Raw genomic sequence first — 21974 nt, 5'->3', positions numbered from 1 at the left:
CAAACAGTTTTAACAACTGGGAACCAAGCATTCAACTATATGAGCCTATGGGGGCCAGTCTCACTCAAGAAACCACAAGTATATTTTATTTTACTAATTTTGAAAAAAAAAAAACATTTTATTATTTTGTGTATGCATGGATGTGTGTGCACCATGTATGTTCTTGGTTCCTTCAGAGGTCAAAAGAGGGCATTGGATTCCCTGAGACTGGAGTTACTGACAGTCATGAGCCACCATGTGGGTGCTGGGATTTGAACCCAGCTCCTCTGGAAGATCAACAAGTGCTCTTAGTTGTTGAGCTGTCTCTCCAGCCCTCAAATACAGTTTTAGTACACATTGCAGAATTATTCTATTTAGATTGGAGGGCAGCCTAGCTACTTCAGCTCTATTTAAAGAATTATATTACATTCACATATCCACCCACACCTACATTCAGGAAAACATCTGGACGGATTTTCACAAAAATGCTAATAGTGGTTGTCATAGATTGGGTTTGGGATGCCTCTCAAAGTCCCTCAAAGTTGATTTTTAAAGCCAGGCATGGTGGCACACATCTGTGGTCCCAGCACTTGGAAACTGGGAGCAGGATCCAGTTCAAGGTTATCCTTGGCTACATAACAAGTTCCAAACAGTTGAGGTTTCCTGTCTCAAAAGAAATAAAAAGTTATTCTTCAGCTTGGTGCTGGGAGACGGTGGAAAGTTTAAATGGTAGTGCCTGATGGGAGCCTTTAAGTCACGTGCCACTGAAGAGGGTATTGGCCCCGGCATCATCCTCTCTTAGCTTCGAATTGAAGGGTTTTTCTCAGCCACATGTTCCACACGATTGCTCTGCTCCCTCACAGGCTGAAATACACCACTCTTCTTTGTGAGTCAATCTATCATCTTAGGTATTTGTTACAGCGATGGAAAGCTGACTGATACTGCCTGCCTCCAAGGATCAGGATTCTGTGTAAGTTTTCTCTTCTTGTTCCTTTTACCTCTACCTCTCTGTGGTTTCTATGGTTGTAAATATCAGAATTTTCATGCGAGGGGGAAAAAGTTTATTTTAGAAGAATAAATTTGGAAATATTTGATGTTTTGTATTTGCTAGTTTTTTTTAATCATAAAGTTAATTTTAAAAATTAAAAGAAGAAAAATAAATTGGGAGTGGCAGCAAGAAAGCTCAATGGGCAAAGGTGCTTGTGGACGTCTGGTGAACTGGATTTGATCTCTAGAACCCGTGTGAGGGTGGAAGGAGAGAACCTGCTCCACAAAGGTGTCCTCTGTTCTGCTCCACGTGTGCACTGTGACAGATGTGACCATCTCATCCCCACATATGACAGGCAAAATAAAAAATAAAAACAAATTTGGCAAATACAAATTGCTTTCAGAGTAAACTAGTGCCTGTCTGTCTGTTTACCTGCCTGCCTGCCCACCTACCTTCCTACTTATTTTTAAATTTAGAACCAAAGGCCTTGTTCATGTTAGGTGAGCATTGTGGTTTACTGACCAAGAATCTTCACCAGGCCCTAAGTTAGTATTTTTTTTTAAACTTTATTGTATGTGCATTGATGTGAATGTATCGGATCCCCTGGAACTAGAGTTACAGACAGTTGTTAGCTGCAATGAGGGTCCTCTGGAAGAACAGTCAGTGAATGCTCTTAACCACAGAGCTATCTCTCCAGCACCCCTTAAATTAGTATTTTAAGAATATGGCTGAGGAAGCCGGGCGGTGGTGGTGCACACCTTTAATCTCAGCACTCGGGAGGCAGAGGCGGGTGGATCTCTGTGAGTTTGAGGCCAGCCTGGTCTACCAAGCGAGTTCCAGGAAAGGCACAAAGCTACACAGAGAAACCCTGTCTCGAAAAACAAAAACAAAACAAAACAACAACAACAAAAAAAAAAAAAAAAGAAGAAGAAAAAAGAATATGACTGAGGAAATGGCTGATGGACATGTGCACTGCTGTTCCCAGATCACTTTTGTCCCTCTCTGCCCCTACAAGGGACAGCCATCTGCTTGACAGCTCTTTGTAGTGAGTGGGACATAGGGTCACAACTCATCAATCCAAGGCCTGTCTCTTTGTCTTACACAGTGAGTTTACCCAGGAGATTTAGGACACTTTTACCATAATATTTATTCAGTTTTATGGCTTTAAATATAACACTAACTCCTAATAATCAATATTGATTTAACTATAATATCTTATTTATAGACACAGTCCTCTGGTTTGCATATGGACTCAAGCTATAATGGAACAGAAATAAGCCACTCACTCACCTGGCCCTGGGCCAGCACTATCGGCCTCTGTGAATGGCTAGGAGGCCAAGATGGAGTTTGCAGTTTGTGATGTTCCCTGATTCCCACCCCCACCAAAATGGCTGCCTCCTGCCAGCTAGTGAGTCACGGGGGTGGGGGTGGAGGTGGGAGGGGGTAAGCATGCCTATTCTGAGGACCTACCATCAATCTTGGGCTACAAACATTCCAAATGTAGAGACAACCAATTCTCAGTAGAAATGTGAAAGGAAATGAGGCTTTGATAGAGAAGTATCTAGATGTAGAAAGGCTAAGGTGAGGCTTGGGAAAACAGAGCCTTGCCCCCACTTCATCCCAAGGAGCTCTGGGGTGGGTCTCTCAAAATGTTATTATTCTGCCCATCATTAGTGTGGCACAAATGTCTGGGCAACAAAGCCCGCGGCCACCTCTTCTAGATGTGGACATTGGCCTGGTCACTGTGACCTGGTGTGACACAGGTGTGTGAGGAAGGGTAGAAGAAGCCAGCCATTTATCCTGGAGAAATTTATCCTTCTCCAGAGAGACTGGGAAGCCTAAGGTTAAGGAGATAACCTGTGTGCATTTGCCCAGATACTGTTTCCTCCATTGACTAGGATACAATGTCTGTGGCCCAGAACATGGCCCCTCTCTTTGGAAGTTTCTGAAATCCCCACTGAATGGATGAATGTGGTGGAGAGCTGTATTTATATCCTTGCAGACTCTCTGTAGACACACACACAATATTCATTTACATTTCTGAAGACAACTCTAGATCCCCCAAGAGGCTAATGACTTAGGCCTTCCTGATCAAAGCATCTCTTGTCCCTGGTTACAAATCAGGGTAGACCCCAGGACTTTTGGAGGAGCCTGGCTAGTTTTCAATACCTGTAAAACAGAGAGTGGTGTGGCTGGAGCTGGTTAGTTTTAACTATCAAATTCCTACAACCTAGGATCACCTGAGGAGAAAGCCTGAAGGAGTGATTGCCTAGATCAGGTTGGAGTGTGGACATGTCTGTCGGGAACTTTCTTGATTCTTAACCAAGATGGGAAGATGCTGATGTGGGCATCACCATGTCATGAGCTGGACCCTGGACTGTAAAAGAGAAAGCTAGCTGAGTAGCAGCCAGACAGTGAGCAAACACGGATCCTTGCCCTTCTGTCTCCGCTCCTGACTGCGGGTGTGATGCTTTTCTGCAGTCATGGGCTGCAACCTGGAATTCTAGGACAAGCAGACCCCGTCCCCATTGTGTTGCTTTTCATTATCATCCCACCAGCATGGATGCTAGAATGGAGCTCCTGTAGCCACGTGTGTGGCCCGTGAAAACCACCAAACCAACAGACCAACATGAAAGACATGACCAAGACGTGCCTTGCAAGAGCCCTACTGTTTTCTTCATACTTCAAATCCTTTCTTAGAGAATGCTCCCCCACCCCCACTCCATACAGTTCTAGGCACATATGCCCTTCATTCTTGTTCACAGGTGACTTTATCAAGGTGTGAACACCTACCTAGCCTGGCCAATCAGATTCTTCCTCTCAGCACAGGGACTCAATGAGTATGAGAACAAAGAGCCATACGGTGTAATTGCAGGAGTACAGGTGTATTGCAGAGTAATAGAACGTGAATGCTCCAGCTTGTTCACTGCTCTTGGGACATGCTTCCCGCCCTGACAAGCCGGAGTTGTGACAAGACCACAGAGAAAGCGTGACTATAATATACGGAAATATGATAATCAACAATGTTTTGGGCATTTACCACTCATAGACCAACCCCTTGTTTAAGGCCTCAGAGCAGCTTTTTCTTCTTCTCTCTCCTGGTTCTGGGGTAAGCTGGACGTGACTGGGTGGTTCTCACTTGGGTCTCTCCAATGTTGTAGTCAGATCATGGCTGGGGCTGGTGTTGTGTGGGCTTGCAGCTGGCCTGCATATCCTGCTTGGTTGTTATCTGGCAGTTGACACTGGCTTGCAACTGCTGCTTTTTGGCAAATAGTGGTTCTGGGCAAGGAACTCTTCTAGAACTGTTTCCAGAGCCTTTCCGGGTGGCTTGGATTCCTGCTGCATGTGCCTGGGTTCTAAGTGGAAATGACCCCAGAGCAAGAGGCTGAGGAGAAGAAAGCTAAAATCACCCAAGTTTCCTCAAAGGCCGGATCTCAAGCTATCACAGTGTCATTTCTGCCCTCCTGGGACAAGTCATCACAGGCCCTGCTAGATCACATACCTACTTACAGGTGATTGGACCGGGTGATCACCTGATCAGTTTAGACCAATCACTTGGTTGCATCTTAGACTGAAAGGGAGGGATTAGCTGTTCCTGGTGGTGTTTGCTTTTTTTTTTTTTTTTTGGTCAGGATTCTGGCAGTTTTTCCTTTTTCTCTGTCATTGCGAGGCCTGGGCTAAAGTGATTGGGAGAAATGGCGGTTTAAAGGGAGTGAAGAGATTGGACGAACAGTAATGATTTCTAATTGTAACGGTTGCTAACCATGTGCAAGGCAGGTTCCGTCTCCTTCAGTCCTTAGAACACTCTTTCAGTGATGAGATTATAGATGAGAGCATGGAGGTGTGGAGAGGATGAAGTGTAAAGGATGCTTCATTGTCAATCAGAAGAATCTCAAGCTAAAAGAAGTTGAGATGATAAAAGCCCATTTAATACCTTGTAGGGGGGGGGACCAAGAAGTTGAGAACCCCCCACCTACAGGTGTCTTCCCAGTGGGCTGGGGTGATGCCTCAGTTGGGAAAGGGCTTGCTGTGTGGGCATGTGTACCCCAGTGCCGATCACCAAGGCTCCTGTAAAAGCCACCCTGGTGACCTCTCTCTGTAACCCCAGCACTGAGAGGCCTAGAGTGAAGGATCTCTGGGGCTTGCTCTGTCAGTCTAGCTGAATTGATGAATTCCAGACCTTGGCTCAAAAAACTAAACTCAGTGTTTGCCCGTGGCCTCTCCACACATATGTACATACATATTCATATGTATCCAGGGAGAGGGGGAGAGAGAGAGAGAGAGAGAGAGAGAGAGAGAGAGAGAGAGAGAGAGAGAGAGAGATTCTTCCCAGATTTTCACCCTATTGCCTTCATAAGCTGGGTTATGTCTCCTTTCATCTTGGCAAGATGGCTTCAGCAGGTGCCAGTGGCTGGACCAATCATATGGCTACATCTGAGGCTCAAGGCTCCAATCATCTGTTCATGGTGCCAGTTGTCATCTCCTCCTCCTCCTCCTCCTCCTCCTCCTCCTCCTCCTCCTCCTCCTCCTCCTCCTCCTTCTTTTTGGACAGGGTCTCACAATGTAGCCCTGGCTGTCCTAGAACTCTCTCTATAGACCAGGCAGGCCTTGAACTCTCAGAGATCTGCCTGCCTCTGTCTCCTGGGAGCTAGGGATTAAAGCCGTGTTCCACCTTGCTCCGCTATCTGTTTCTTTTTGAAGTGTCCTACAGACTTCCTGTGTCATAGTCCAAACCTGGGATAAGCCAAGCACTGATGACAGCATTGTTAAGACTGGTTTAAACTAGTCACGGGTAGCTGTTACTGCCATGCAACTTGGGGGTGACATTTGTCATGCTGCTGTGCCACCTCGCCTGCCCTAGAGACTCTACCTACTGAGTCCAAGGCAGACGGGAGGGAAGGAAGGAAGATAGTTTCTCCTATGGTGACTGGGATAATCCACGACCCGCTGTTCTGGCTGCACGATGAGCAGACCCCACGGTGTCCCACATCTGAGATGGCAGTGGCAGATGGGCCCATTTTGAAGACACCAGCTGGGAGCTGTGCCAGTGAGGAGATACTGTCCCATGAAGCAGGATGGAGTCTTCCCAGCCTGAAGAAACCGAGCTTCAGGCCGTATTTTCCTCTGGATCACTGAAAGGCTGATGTAGGCAGAAAGAGTGGCCTCTTTACGGGGACCCTGAAAAACAGGGAGGGCCTCCTAGAGGACACAGGAAGCAGTGAACTTCTGGGGTTTACCACCCTCCGAAGCTTGAGGAGCTGGGCCCACACCTCATTCCAGTTTTCTTTTTCACCTCACCTCAGTGACTGTCAACCTGGGAAATCACCACGTTGCATGTGCAGCTGCCTAAAAATACCCACTCCCCAAATCCCTGCTCAGGTAGCTCAGAGCATGGCAGAAGACATGTCCTCTTTCCCAACATCCTCTTTTCCTTGAGTTCTGTGAGTAGGGCTCTCTGGTGTTGGTTCTCTCTCTCTCTCTCTCCTGTTGAGACAGAGTCTCATGTAGCCCAGGCTGGCCTCAAATTCACTATGTACCCTAGGATGTCCTTGATACCGAGCTTCAGAGTGCTGGGATTATGGGTATGCACAGTCACTCCCATTTATTTTCTTAGGATTGTTTTTATTCATTTTACATACTAATTGCAGATCCCCCTCTCTTCCCTCCTCCCACCCCCACCTGCTAATTTTTGTGCCGCTGAGACCAACCCCAGGGCTCTGTGCATGCTAAGCAAGCATCCTACCAGGATGCTTGGCCCTGGGTTTGCTCTCTTAACAAGTGGCCCATACACTGAAAATGGCCTGGATCTCCTTAGCTCCATTGTGGGGACCTCAGGCTTTTTCACACAGTGGCACCGTGCCGGGTAGGAGTACATCTTGCTATGTCCCTAGTTCCTGTGTGGCCCTGTTCATGTTATCCAAGCCCCGCCAGCAAGGACAAAGCCCATTGTCACCTCTTTGTAGTGTTTCTTGAAGCTTGGCTACTCAGCACCAGGTGTCAGTCACACCTTTTTCTTCTTGCTCCAGGGGCACCAAGAAAATCTGTAGGGTAACTTGCTGCCTCTGGCCACCCATGAACAGGACCATGGAGTCGGTTTAGAAGAAGCAAGCCACTCACTAAGGACTCTGGACACTCTGGGTGGCATTTCTGACACCCGGGAGCTTTTGGGAGGCTCTGACAGCTACTGGTGGGGGCTGGGAGATAGGTAGAAGGAGAGGGAAATACATTTTTAAAGATAACCTGGAGGCAAATATAATATTTATACTTATTTATCCTCAGAGCTCACTCGCAAGGCCCCAGACATGTCTAATGAGCAGGAATTGCAAAATGGCCATGAGTCCTACTTGTTTGCCTTTGCAGACTCTCCTAGCAGGCACACGGACCCATATTTTTCAACTGTGTGACCGCTGCAGGCAAAACGGCTGTAAGGAACACCAGAGCGTGTAGCAAGTGTCTGAGTCCCAGAGGCATGGAACCACAAAACTGCCAACCCAGGAAAATGAGGTGCGCCCATCCCCTCCCCTTCACAGAACACAGAGCTTCCACATGTATGCCCGAGTTCAGGGTGCTGACATACATATGCACACACACATGCTCATGCTGACATGCACTGAGATCTTCCATATCCTCACGCCTCTTTCACAGTCCCGTGGACACATCCCTGAATGACAATTCCATACATACTCTCTGATGGGTGCAGTGGGTGCATCCTACGTCAGGATGCGTGATGGCTGCGTCTTGTTCTGGTCAGGACTCTTACGTGCTTTGGTCATTCTGGACACATCATAAACATGGCTTCCTGGACCATTGAGATGGCTTAGTGGGTAAGGGTGCTTGTCACCAAACCTGAGTTCAGTCCCTAAAACTCATGTGGTAGAAAGAGAAAGCCAACTCCTGCAAGCTGTCTTCTGACCACCTCACATGGCGCACGCACGCACGCATGTGCATGCATGCACATACTTGCATGCACACGTAAATAAATGAATATAGAAAATAAATGTGATGTCCTATGTGTATAGTGATCATAAAGAGATTAAAGGAAAGAGAATGCCGTAGAATTTCCTATATGGTTAACGTGAACTCCAGTAGCCATGCAGAGCATCTATATGTACAGCTATACAAATACATCTACAAATATGTATGCATATGTTCAGACAGAAAAATATGTGGTTATAAGTAAATGTGTGCATATATAAATGCTGCACAACTAGACTGGGGTTGGTTTCTGGGCCTTACTCTTGGGGATGGATGCAGACCTTAACTATTGGGACTGCATCTGCCCTGGGCCTTGAGTCCTGGGCTGGGTCGGGCTTGCTGCTGCACCTCCTGAAATGGCCAGTCCTGCTTTCTTTATAGCACTTACACAGTAGTCATCTAAGTGCTGTCTGTGATGCTGGGTTTCCAGGCTGCAGGGGTGGGGTGGGGGCTGTATCTTCTCGGTCAGCGCTTACTAAGAAGGTGCTTAGTCAAGGGACAGGTGACTGAAGGCAGGGCCCCTCTCTCCTGCTGTGTGTCCTTTCTGTGTCCTCTGACCATCAAGTGGGCACCAAGAGGGCCATTTCTTTTAATGCCAACCAACAGCAGTGAAATTCCAGGCTTTGTCTGCCATGTACACTGTCAAACAGAACACAAGGCCTGCAGTTTTTAACCAGGATTTTTCAGACCCTGGGCTGCTGGCAGCCTGGGTAACTGGAAACAGCATCTCTCCACATTACACTTTGGATCTGGACAATCCCCCACAGGCTCATGTTTACGTCAGTTGGCTACCAGGTGGTGGTGCCACCTGGGGGAAGCCTAGGACCTTTAAGAGTCAAGCCCTGGCTGGGGGCTGGAGAGATGGCTCAGTGGTTAAAAGCACATGACTGCTCTTCCAGAGGACCCGGGTTCAATTCCCAGTACCTACATGGCAGCTTAAAACCATCTGTAACTCTAAGATCGGACACAGATATACATGCAGGCAAAACACCAATGCGCACTCTCAGGAGGCAGAGGCAGATTTCTGTGAGTTTGAGCCCAGCCTGGTCCACAGAACAAGTTCTAGGACAGCCAGGGCTGCTACACAGAGAAATCCTGTCTCAAAAAACAAAACAAAACAAACAAAAAACCACCAGTGCACATAAAATAAAAATAAATAAACTATTGAAAAAAGAATAAATGGTTCAAAAAGAAGAGTCAAGATCTGGCTGCAAGAAGCAGTTCTCTTCAGGGTCAAGGTCTCTTCAGGGTGAAGGTCTTGAGGGTAATAGCCTGGCCCTACTTCCTTGGTCATTTCTGCTTTCTGGTTGGCCTCTATGGTGTGACCAGCTACCTCATGAGTGACAGAGACGAAGTGGCTCCCTGTCATGATGTGCTGTACCCACTAAACCTTCTGCCAGGTGTTTGCTCACAGCCAAGAGAAAAGGAACTCACACACCCTGTTTACATGAGGTGAGTTTCTTTCTCATGGTTGGATCCTGGTGCAGTCAGCTGGAGTGGATGACCCTGGCATGGCCTCCCTTTCCCTTTTCTTGAGGACTTTTGGGAGAAAGACACAAATCTCAAGAGTTGATGAGAAGTAAGGATCGTGACAGCTATGTTCAAACAGTGACCGTTTGTACGCAGATCCTGTTCTCACTGGCCCCCACCTTGTACACAGGGCTCAGCCCTGTGAGCTGCATTTCTAGTACAGTGTAAGGATCTGAGTTTGATTTCCCAGAGCCCACATAAAATCCGGAGCAGCTCTGATCGCAGTGCTCCCATAGGAGACGGGAGGCAGAGACAGGAGGCTCTCTATAAACTTTGGATCCTGATGTATTCAGTGGAAAACAAAACAAAACAATCAAACAAAATAATGTAAAGACTGGATCTCAAGGTTGTCTGTCCTCTGGCCTCCATACTCACTCACACTGTGATATGTATGTCCCACTTCACCCCAATCATGTGCATCACACACACACACACACACACACACACACACACACACACACATTGAACTATCTTTAGAACAATTGGTCCCACAACTCTCCAGACCTGCCAACACCCTCTGTCGTGCTCCCATCTCAGCTTTTCTAATGCCTGTTATTTTGAAGGATGTGGGGTAAAAGTACATCTGCATCTTACTGAATTGTGGTGTAGTTCATGAAACAAGGAAGAATGTAGGTAAGTGTGGTGCTACAAAAGCTGAATTTGTTCCAGGAGCATATTTGTTACTTTTGTGTCACTGGGACAAAATACCTGGTGGAGATAACCTCATGAGGAAAAAGATCTATGTGGGCTCAGGGATTCTGGAGATTTCTGGGGAAGGCATGGCAGGGCAGCTCCACCCGTGTGGTAGGAGTGTGAAGTGGCTGGTGTGGGCAGCTCCACCCATGTGATGGGAGTGTGAAATGGCTGGTGTGGGCAGCTCACCCGTGTGGTGGGAGTGTGAAGTGGCTGGTGTGGGCAGCTCCACCTGTGTGGTGGGAGTGTGAAGTGTCTTGCGTTCATATGATGGTAGACCAGGAAGCAGAGTCAGCTAGCCTGGAACCAGGGGTGGGTATAACGAACAGAGGTATGTCTCTAGTGACATTACTACTCCCACCTGCCAGGTTTCTCCCTCTGAAAGGCTCCACGGCCCTAAAAATAGCTCTACAAGCCAGGGACCAAGTACTTAAAACATGAGCCTGTAGGGACATTCTGGATTCAAACCATAGCAAGCTGAAAGATAGCTCTTAGCAGACAGAACTTCCGGAAGGCATTCTGACTCTGTATGGCTCGAGCTGTTAAGAAGGGCTGTGGAAGGTTTGGGGGTGAGTTAGTGGGACAAGCATCTGTTAGAAAGGACCATGAGTCTCCTTGGTCTTAGGCCTCTTGACCAGTGAGAGATTAATGCCATTTGGGAATCTCTGAACAAGAGCTAAAGTCCATAGTTTTTAGCCTGTTCTACTTGGGAACCCGGCCCTGCCGATGCAACTGGTATTGAGCCCTAAGCACACATGGTCCAGACAGCTCTTCTCTGTCCTCCTGCATCCGGGAGTAGCTGGCTGATGCTTTGGAGCATGTAGACGAGGATCCAAAGGACACTTGCACCAGGGACCTAAAGCTCACGCTGCAAAAACAAGAGTGTTTTTGTCCCCAGGGCCAAGTGTCCATGTGGTCACCTCCTAGTGAGCCTCACAGAACCCTTCTGGCTCCAGCCTTCCCCAGGGACAGGGCCCTTCTTGATGTCCAGGGACCTGACCTTTTCAAGAGGGGTGTTGGGGGAAGTGGGCCTACAGCTGGGCTCCTGACCCTCTGCCCTCTTGGGTTTGCAGCCTTTGCCGGAAGGACCACTTGCAATGGTGACTCAGCCCTTGGCCATGGGTGGCCGGGCTGCATTGGTTGGGCGGGGTCCTTGCAGCTGGCTGAGCCCCGCTTCCGCCAGTCTGGGTCTTGCACTTTCTTCCTTCACCCTTGACTTTTAATTTTGGAAGTTTTCAAACCTATGGACAAGTTTGGAAGAATGGTGTCATTATTACCCGTAAAGCCTGCAGGGAGGGTTGGTCTGTTGAAACTGTTCGCCACGTTGTTACAGCTAACTCTGTTTGGTAGAGCATTTGCAGGTGAGTTTGGATACTGTGCCTCTTATCTCCAAATGCTCCTCCCGAGAATAAGGCACAGTGTCTCTTTTGCAGGTGAGAAAATCAACAGCAGTTCCAAAACATCAGTTTTCAGTTCAGTCTCATTTCCCCATTGTTCCAAAATAAGATTTTTATATATTTTGTTTAAAGCAAATAATTTGGACCCTGGTCCGGGAGCATGGCTCAGTGCTTGCCATGAAAGCATGAGAACCTGAGTTTGATTCCCAGTATCATCTTAATAAGTCTGTGGTGATGACAGACAGATCCCCAGAGCATGCTAGACAGCCAGCTTAGCCTACTTGAGCTCCAGGCCAGCGAGAGACCCTGTCTAAAACACTGGTGGGTGGGGCTGGAGAGATGGCTCCGGCCTAGGAGTGCTTACTGCTCTTGCAGAGGACCTAAGTTCAGCTCCCAGCACCCGTGTAGGCAGCTCACAACCTGTAATTGCAGCTCCAGGGGATAGACGCCCTTTTCTGGCCTCCACAGGCACCTGCACACATGCAGCTTTCATACATAGACATAAACCTAGGCATGAATAAAAATAAAATAAATATTTGTTTGTTTGTTTTGTATTTTGAGACAGGGTTTCTCTGTGTAGCTTTATGCCTTTCCTAGAACTCACTCTGTAGCCCAGGCTGGCCTCAAACTCACAGAGATCCGCCTGCCTCTGCCTCCCGAGTGCTGGGATTAAAGGCGTGCACCACCACCGCCTGGCATAAAATAAATCTTTAGAGATGAGTTAATGAATTAAACAAAGTGGATGATACCTGAGTAATGGCTACACCTGAGGTTCTACTCTAGCCTCCACACCACAAATACGTGCATACCTGCAGCCTCACATGTATGAACATGTGCATGCATGTGTACAGTCTCATACATATGTACATGTGTGTGTGCACATATACAACCTCACATATATGAAAATGTGTGTGCCTACATTCAAGCTCACACAAATGAACGTGGGTGTGCACATGTGCAGTCTTATACTTATGAACGTGAACGTTCACACTTACAGCCTCACACAGGAATTTGTGTGGTGTGTGTGTACATGTGCAGCCTCACACATATGAACGTGTGTACACACACATTTGAACTAGACTCTAATCAGGTAATACATTTTTATGTTTTACATTTGATCTTTTAAGACCTAGAATCACCCTCTTAACTTTTTTTTTTTTTTTTAAATTCTGGGCCTTTTGTTTTGGTACAGGTTTTCTGTTAAATTTACTGACTTCCTTCTGAAGTCGTTTTACTTGCTCCCAATCTCTGGTTTTGTTGTAAACTGAAATGTCCTGGTTGCTGGCAGCTAGCTGCTGAGACTCTGAGTAGACAGGCCTCACAAGGTCCTGGGGTCTGGGCAGCTTGTGTTACTGTGACCAGGATTGTGTCCAAATTTATTTCAGCTTTCCTTTCTTTTCTTTCTTTCTTTCTTTCTTTCTTTCTTTCTTTCTTTCTTTCTTTCTTTCTTTCTTTCTTCCTTCCTTCCTTCCTTCCTTCCTTCCTTCCTTCCTTCCTTCCTTCCTCCCTTCCTTTCTTCCTCCTCCCTCCCTCCCTCCCTCCCTCCCTCCCTCCCTCCCTTCCTTCTTTCTTCCTCCCTCCCTCGCTTCCTTCCTTCCTTTCTTTTTTGAAACAGGTTTTGCTCTGTAGCCCCTGCTTGCCTGCATCACCTGGTCCTTCTGCCTCAGCCTCCTGAAGGCTTGGATTACAGCATGTGCTAGCAGGCCTAGTTTTTTTGAACCTCTTTGATATGTATCTTGAAAACATGACATAGATTTAGGAAGATCACCTGCTATATGCTGGCCCTTTGAGGTCCTTCTTGGAAAAAATATCATTTATTATTGTGTGTATGTGACGTGTGTGGGGGCACACATGTCAGGACATGCATGTGGATGTCAGTAGTGCTGGGATTAAAGGCGTATGCCATCATGACTTGTATACCAAGCATCCCACAGGCAGTGCTCACACTCTACGACTCAGTTACAACCTGACTCCTTCTAACCTTCCCCTGAGTACTTTTCCTCCCCAATCCTTATGTGTGTATTCTCTTTGTGTGCCTCTCACCTCTGCACCCTATAACCTTTTGCTTCGTTGAGGTCACTTGGCCTGGATGCCCCCTCCCCTCAGCACCCCAAGTTCATTTATTCCCTAGTGCCCAGCTCCAGTGCCGTCTCCCACCTCCACCCAAACTCAGCCTCACTGTCTTGAGGTCTTTCGCCTGCACCACTGTCTCGGCGCTTCCTGTCTGGCACACAAGCTTTGCTTGTAGCTGGTAGAGCAAGCTCTCAGGAGTCAGCGGTTCAAATCCCAGGTCCTTCACACACCGTGTGACCTTGCATGTGCCAATTCACCTGAAATTTCATTTTCCTCATTCCTAAGAGGAAGAAGATTGTCAAGGACAAGGCTTCATGATGCTTCAGAATCCAGTGATGCTTTCACAGAGTGCTTGGCAGGGTGAGTGTGAGCTCCTGGCAGACTCTGAGCACTGTGTGAGCAGAGGCCCTGCTGGCTGGATTTCTTTCCTGGACCCCACATGCAGCTTGACACAGAGCAGCTGGGGATGTCCTGAGGGTCATTTCCCCCAAATACCGAACGGGTCCCGGCAGATGCCACAGACCTGGGGCTTGCCTGCATTTTGGCATTTCTTCATCACCCTCCTCAGTGTGGGGCAAGACTCGGCTGGGCCCACAGCCAGCAATAAAGCGGATGCTAATCATATTGTTATATGCTGAATAATTAACTGTCATTTAAATATTCATATGTTGTTGGGGGCAAGGCCTTTTATCAGTATCTGGGGACGTTTCAGCAGAGGAAAAGATGGATGTCACCAAGGCTGACTTTGCCTGTGAAGGGCGACCTGGGGTCCAGAGAGAGCCATTCGATGGCCACCAGACAGTCAGCTAATATATAACTGCAATATTCTCACGTGATAAACAGCAACTTCATAAATGCTTGATGCATATGCGCAAGCCTAAAACAATATTGGAAGCATTAATTTCATTTGACTAATGCTTATCTATATTTTATTTGGTGCCATCTTTGAAGAAGCCCCTCTTTCCTTCAGGGCAAGGGCGGTAGGGCCAGAGGACTGCTGAGGGGCTAGAGCAGCCTAGGGTGGCACTTAATGCTAGTTCTGCCTTCCAGACGATGTGGCTTGGGACATCTGCCATGGACTGTCTCTGAGTGTTGGAGACCTGCCAGAGAGTTTGCCTCTAGCCCTGTGGGATAGCCCTGTGGGATAGCCCTGTGGGATAGCCCTGTGGGATAGCCCTGTGGGATAGCCCTGTGGGATAGCCCTGTAGGATAGCCCTGTGGGATAACTCGGCCTCTCTGGTGGCATCAGGGGAGAGCAGTGTGGGTATCTCGGGTCTGGCCAGGAGGAACAAAGATATGTAGACGGCCACTTGCTGTCAGGGATGAACCAAGAGGGGAGGCCCTGAGGACAGAAGTACGGGTATGTAGGGCCTGTTCTGTAGTGACTGCCCCGTGGCAGGGGTTTGGGTGGTGAAGGGAGCAGGAGGAGAGGAAGGGAGTCGGGGAAGGAAGACACACAAAAACCAAGAGGGAGAGAATGGCACCTAAAGGTCTGGGGATGGGTGGGCAGGCTGTTGTGGGGAGAGAAAAGCAGCTTGGTAGGGGCTAATACCAAGGGTTCTAGAACTGGAGAGTCATGGGTTGGGCTCTAGCTGTGCCTTTAACCAGCTGTGTGACTTTAGAACCCCGTTTTCAGCCCTCAGTTTCCACTTGTAAAATGGGAACTGGTGTTTAGTGGATGGGTTCATTGTCTATTCTGTGTGGATTCTAAGAAGGGACCTCAAATTGGTGGGTTGATGGCTCAATCTGGTCCTTCTTCTGAGGATCTTACATAGCTCCATCAAGGATCAGCTGGGATCATCAGGTAGTCCAAATGGCTGGTGGTGGTAGTGATGATGTTGATGATGGTGGTGGTAATGGCAGTGGTGATGGTGGTGGTGGTGATGCTGGTGGCAGTATAATGATAGTGGTGGGTGTCTGCTTTCAAGAACCCTCTACAGTTAGCTGACTTTTGTTTCTTTTAGGGCCCCACTCTTGCTGGCTGTCTGCCGAGGAGACCCTCAACTCTGAGTGACCCATAGTCACTGGCCTGGGGATTTCTTCAGCATGGCTGCTGATGACATCCAGCAAGAGCCTGTACCTAAGAGAGAACAGCATGGAGGGATGTCATCACCTTTTCAGGTCTATTAGAGGTAAGTGACAGGTTCTGCCCACATATATGGGAGGGGATAGTACTGGGTATGAATACCAGGGCAAGCTGGGGTTGTTCGAGTGACAAAGTCTTCCCATCACGTCTAACAATGATGGCAGTAACTCCTTGGTACCAATTGCTCACTGTCTCCATGTTTGGTGAACTTTCTCATCTAACCTACAGAATAACCCAGGATAAGCAGTGACTACCATCACTGTATGAGTGAAGGAATATGGATCTCAAGGAGCCCCCACTCTGACCAGGGGAAGGCAGGGGCACTGTGGACTGGGTCATGGCCACTGTATGATCAAATACCCAGAGTTCCTGATGAAGACAATCCACAGAAGATGCTCCAGACACACTCTGGTCCAGGTCTGGTCACTAACTCCCCTAAATAACTCAGCTGGGACTTGGCTTCCTCTGACAGCCTCATCTGTCTGTACCCTATACTCACAGGAATGCTACCTCCATAACCCCTGAATACTCACATGACTTTCCTGTGGGTACATTTAACTGCAGCACACTCGGGGCAGAATGAGGACCATGGAGGATAACACTGGATGTGGTTCTCTTTATCTGAAGCACTTGTCTATTGGTGCCTCAGGTCTCAGCTTCAATATTATTGGTTCTTTGTGGCTGAGGTAATAGCTTACCATATGTGATAGCCTCAGCACATATTTATCCTGTTGGGGTCTGAGAGCCAGGAGTCTGAGATGGCTTTCACTGGACTAAACTCAATCAGGGGTGGCTTCATTTCCTTGTCCTGGTTTCCTTGGCTTTGGGCCCCTTCCTATCTCTATCTCTGTAGCCAGCTGTGGCTGGTCACATCTATCTCATGGGGCATCGCTCTGACTTGACTCTCTAGGACACATGATAATACTGGGCCACACAGGTGACCCAGGACAAGCTCTCTGTTGTAAAGTCAGCTGGTTAGTAATGAACTATACTCACAGCCTTAGTTCCTCATGGGTCAAGTGACATAGTGGAGTCTCAGTCTCCAGGATTAGGACTCTAGCATCTTAGGCAGTTCTACTACCAGGGGCTCTGCCTCCTGTCCCATGTCATCCTTTACTTCCTCCTTTGCCACCCACAGCCCTCCAAGGGTCTGGAGCTCACTCTAGAGGCAGGCAAAATGTAAATTTAGTCTCTGGACATGAGGAAAGGGAAAATGATAACACGTGGAAAAGAAAGAAAATGGAAGGAAGGGAAGGGGAAGACGAGATTAAGGGAGCAAAGGCACTTGCCACATTCATACATTTTAAAACTCTGTGCTGGCTCACAGACCAAGGGCCCCTCTGTCCCAATGTGATCCAAAGTTGGGGCTACAGAGATATCATCAACACCTTAGCACTGGGCCATCAGTGTCGTACCCCTGGGCACACTGAGCAGGTCTTCTCTGGGACAGAGTGGCCAAAACTGGAGCCTGTATCCAGTGCCCCTTAGCAGGACGTCTTGCGCAATGCACAACCTGCACACGGTCTATGGCTCTGTCCTGCTGTCCTATACAGCAGGTGACACAATGCACAAGTGCGGGCGGCGTGCTTGTTGAATGTGTAATTGAATGAAACCCGGTGCCTTTCATTCTTTCTGCACCCTGCTCAGGGATCTGTGACCTCCTTCAGAGTGTTGGCCTCTTCATAACAGGCTCTAGCCACAGGCACAGTGGATACTGTATGCATGTGTGTGAGCATCAATTACCGGCTTCATTGACCTGGAACCCGGAGTGGGAGCCTGTGCAGGAAGTGACCATGGCCTGGACTGGAAAGGCCAGGTCAGGGAGCTGAACCATGGGGCTTCTGGCCTGCCCTGGCAGCTGCCCCAAATGCTTCCTTCCCACTCTCTCCCCTCACCCCCCTGCCCCCACACATTCGAGATTCCCGGGAGGTCGAGCCTGGTGTAATTACAGGGTATCTGCTGCCTCCCTATAAATCTAATAGACTTTTTGGCCTTGTCAGATTAAAACTTACCTATCAACCCGCCGCAGTCCTCTAGATCTCCCTAAATCTGTACTTGGGAGAGAATTTATGGCCAGGAATTGCATTTTGCAAAATGATTAAAGTTGCCAAACAGCCATAAAAAGTTGCAGGAGGAGATATGGTTTTTTTGAAAGTCTGCTTAATTTATAAGGGGTGGAAGGTTTATTGTCATTTAGAGTCCACAGCAAGGCAGCGATGGAGCGTTTGGCGGCAGCTGTGCACAGCTGCTCTTGCTTTATGCCTTTTACATGTTTTTAAATTGCCCTGTTTGAATCGGGGCTTCTGCAGCTGCCGAAGCAGCCTGGTTTGCAGGAAGGGTGGTTCCCCCTGCCCTCTGACGATGGCCTCTCTTGTCCTACTCCTTAAATTACACAAGACTCACCTTCCAGAAGTGTTCCTGAATGATCCAGCCTCAAGATGTCCGCTCCCTGCCTTCCTCTGTCCTCCTTGGCTAGCCCCCATGAAACACCAGCAAGCACCCACACATGCAAAGCTTTTAGGTTTATAGGCGGCTTCGTGGGTCATGTCTTAGCACTTGTCGGCCTGTATTAGATGATTAAACAAGATCAAACACTCAGGGCTCTAAACGCCTGGTGTTACCTCTTGAGCTGATAAATAGAATTAGGGCTCCTGTTTATTGACCACATGCGAGACACCAGAGTCTCTGCCTCACACCCCTAGTGCATTAATTCACAGAATCTTGGCTGCCACTGTGGGAGACAGCAGTCAGTTCTACCTGGGTTTTGGGAAGTGTGAGGAACTTAAGGCCCAGGTCATATACTCAACACTCTTGCACGTTAGCTATTATTAGTAATGCCATTAGGGCCAGCGTTTCACTTATCTGTCTCGTAGGCTGGTACAGAGCGGTCCCTGGGTAGATGCTGCTGAGGGTGAGCCTGCATGCCTGCATGAACGGAACTGTCCCAATTGCTGTTTCTTATCCCCCTACCCCCACCCCCACTTCCCCTTACAGACATCAGACCCTGGATCATCCGAAGTCCAACTTAGTACTGAGCCTGGTGTTTGACATATTGTAGTTCTTTATTCGTTAGAAAGATGGCTGAATACATTCAATCCCCATGGTCCTCTGAGGACAGTTCTAGGACCCCATCCTGCAGAAGGGAAGAGGCCGAGGGTGTCTGACACCTGCTCAAATCACAGCCACCGTGTCAGAGACAGGATTTTGGATTCCGGGTGCCATGTTTTGTTTTGTTTTTTGGTTTTGTCACCAGCGCCCACCTAACCACCTGCCAGGCATTTGGGGGCGATTCAGAAGTTTTTCTTCTTCATCACCATCCTGTCTAGTATTTATTAAATACCCATCACTCACCAGCTGCATAGACTCACAAGGAAGCCTCATAACATCTTTGTGAAGTGTATATTATTTTCCCCATTTTACGGATGTAGAAACAGATTGAAGGAGGTTACACAGTGATTGGCTGAGCTGATTTCAGAAGCAAGGGTCAGCATGACTGGGATAAAGGCTGACAAGGGGTGACCTGCAAACCCAGCTTGGCAAGGGCTGGCAGGAGAGTCAGAAGCTTCTAGAAGGCTATTTCCCAACTGGCCTTTGAGGACAGAGTGGAGCTATGTCAAACAGTTGGTGGGAATTGTTCTCTGGGCAAGCAAGAGCAGAGCTGGCTGGGGTGGGAGCATTTGAGCCTGGCCTGAGTTGTCCTGAATGCCTTCTGGCTTCAGTCTTGAACTTACTCATCCCTTCAATGCCAAGATGATCAAGAGAGGAAGGTCTGTAGGCTGTTGCGCCCAACTGATCCTAAGGTTTCTATCAACCACATCCACATTTTCTCCTCTTTCCCCACTAGCCTCATGCCTGCACGGTGGAGTAAAGAGCAGTTAGGCATGGGATGATGAGTTGGAGCCACTTGGATGTACTCCAATGCCCCCCAGTGCCTCCCTGTCCCTTACTGTAGAGCGGCCTGTCTTCCTGCTCACAGACAGGCTTGGCAGGCAAAGCAGCCTCCTCTTCTGTTTTCCCTGCTTCTCAAACATTCCAGACATCCAAAGATATCTCCCGGCTTGTCTCTGGTTCTTGTATTCCTTCTTCCATTCATTCATTTGCTGAGTCATTCAGCAAATATTTTCTGAGCCCTTACATCTCCTAGGAGCTCTTCTGGGGGGGCTGGGAACACAGCAGTGACTCCAGCTGACCTGTCTATTGTCTTCACATAGGTTACCACATGGATAGACATGATGATTTTAGAGAATGATACAAGCCTCGATGTCAGTAAAGCACAAGGCATTTGCTTTGGTTTGAAGGCTACAAGAGGGGACGTCTGCAGGGGGATTTGTGTATGGTGAAGCAAATCAAAGGAACATCAGGATGAAGAACATCCCATACCCAGTGAGCAGGAAGTGCAAAGGCCCTGGGGTGAGAGTGAACTTTACCAACTCCAGGAACAGCAGGAGGCTGGGGCCTAGAGGTGAGTAGGGATCCAACACACAGGGATCGTGGAGAGGCTTTAGATGTCCCCATAAGCACAATAGCAGCTCTTGGGAGGCTTGGGTCTAAGGAGGACTCTGACTTGATTTATCTGTCTCTCTGCCTTTTGTACTGAGAACAGAGAGACCATCAAGAGCTCTAGAGCCAGGGGATGACTTAGTTATTGAAATGCCTGCACAAAGGCATGAAGACCAGAGTTCGAGCTCCAGCATGCACTCAAACAAGCTGGGAATGGTTCTGTGAACTTGTAATCCTAGAGCTGGAGAGATGGACTGGGGGGCTTCTCAGGACTAACACTGGCTAGCTAGTCTAGTCAAATAATTGAGTTCTGGGTTCATGACAGACACTGTCTCAAAGGAGGTGGACAGTGTTCTTGAGGATAACTCTCAAGGTTATCCTGAACTTCCCACACATCTGCGCTCGCGTGCACACACACACACACACACACACACACACACACACACACACACACACACTTGAAAAAAGTCTTCTCTAGCACCATTCACTCCTCACACCTCCATGTCTCTTCCTAGGAATGCCATACTTTTTGCAAAGTCCCTGTTCACTCCTCAGGACACAGCTCCTATGCACCCTTCTGGGGATCCCTTTTCTTCCTTCCAGCAGGATAAATTCACATTCTCACTGTCATTACCACTTCCAACTGTGGGCACACATAGTGTCTCTAGTCCTTCCCTCCACTAGGCCAAGAGTCCTTCCTACACTAAGATCTCACTCTGATGTGTCTCAGAGACCCCAAGCCTTCCCTAGCCTGGTCTGGGGGTGGAGCCTGAAAAATAGTTTCTGGGTTGATGTGAGTTTTTTGAGCACCTGGGTCATTGGCTAAAACACCAAGTTAGCAGGTGCCCTTTGAACAAACAAGGTTAGAAGTATCTTACTGTTTTTCCTGGTGATGCTCCACAAAGGAGGGTGTTCCTCAGTGTTTTCTAAAATCAATAGCCAGTGAGAGTCAAAAATTGAATACATATCTCTCAAGAGCTGGTCCTGTATTACCTCGAGAGAGTGTTAAAAGGATTCTAGTTAGAACACATCTTGTAAATACTTGTGTTTGAAAATGTACACTTGCAGGATGCTTTGTGGGTTCCTGTACATGTTCTTTGATGACTGTAAATCTGTTTGTCACAGATGCTTCCAATCCCTGCTTGTTGTTTTCTTTTCCTTAATTAATCTATTGATGTAGAATTATGCATCTTTTCCCATGAAGCTAGGAGTGCGTTCAAAAGCTCATTTCCTTGTCTGAGACATGTGCAAATAAAAGTTAAAGAAGATTGAAACAGTGTCCTGTCTCTTTATGCCATCTAAGGACTAACCTGATGTGTCAGGGTGGTGTGACCAGACACATGGCAGATTATATCCAGTCAGCTGTGAACTTGCTGAGGTCAAGGAGATGGCCTTATTTGCTGAGGCATCTCTGGGCCAAGTCTTGCCTGTTGCTTCAGTAAATGCGTGTTGGTGGGGGAATAGTGAATTTGCCACCCAACTCAGCCGCCCTTCTCATTTCATTAAAATCCAGTGTCGACTGAGGCCTGGTGTTCGCTCTGCATGGGGTATGTGTCTCCTGCCCAGGCCACCCTGAGTACTGTGTTGTGACCTGTTCTTACAACGACTGCCTTGTATGCATGGCAGATTGGCTAGGGCTACAAGATCTTGGCAACCTCTGGGTAAATGCTGAAAACAGCATCCCGCTGGGCAGTGATGGCGCATGCCTTTAATCCCAGTACTCAGGAGGCAGAGCCAGGCGGATCTCTGTGAG

At 48.0% G+C, this 21974-nt stretch overlaps 1 long non-coding RNA gene across 2 annotated transcripts in view; it reads left to right on the top strand.

Annotated features, from left to right (window-relative positions):
* LOC118577077 overlaps positions 1 to 21478 on the top strand; it is a 34982-nt gene extending 13504 nt beyond the window's left edge. For both annotated transcript variants that reach the window (XR_004944160.1, XR_004944159.1), the window contains exons 4-7: positions 13921 to 13995; positions 15600 to 15767; positions 15950 to 16138; positions 19933 to 21478. This is a non-coding gene — a long non-coding RNA (uncharacterized LOC118577077). The remainder of the gene's footprint in view (positions 1 to 13920; positions 13996 to 15599; positions 15768 to 15949; positions 16139 to 19932) is intronic.
* The last annotated feature ends 496 nt before the right edge of the window (positions 21479 to 21974 follow it).

Source organism: Onychomys torridus, chromosome 2, assembly GCF_903995425.1.
Source record: "Onychomys torridus chromosome 2, mOncTor1.1, whole genome shotgun sequence".
Lineage (NCBI taxonomy): Eukaryota > Metazoa > Chordata > Mammalia > Rodentia > Cricetidae > Onychomys > Onychomys torridus.
The sequence above is the reverse complement of the archived record's forward strand: the minus strand, read 5'-3'. Positions and strand labels throughout refer to the sequence as shown.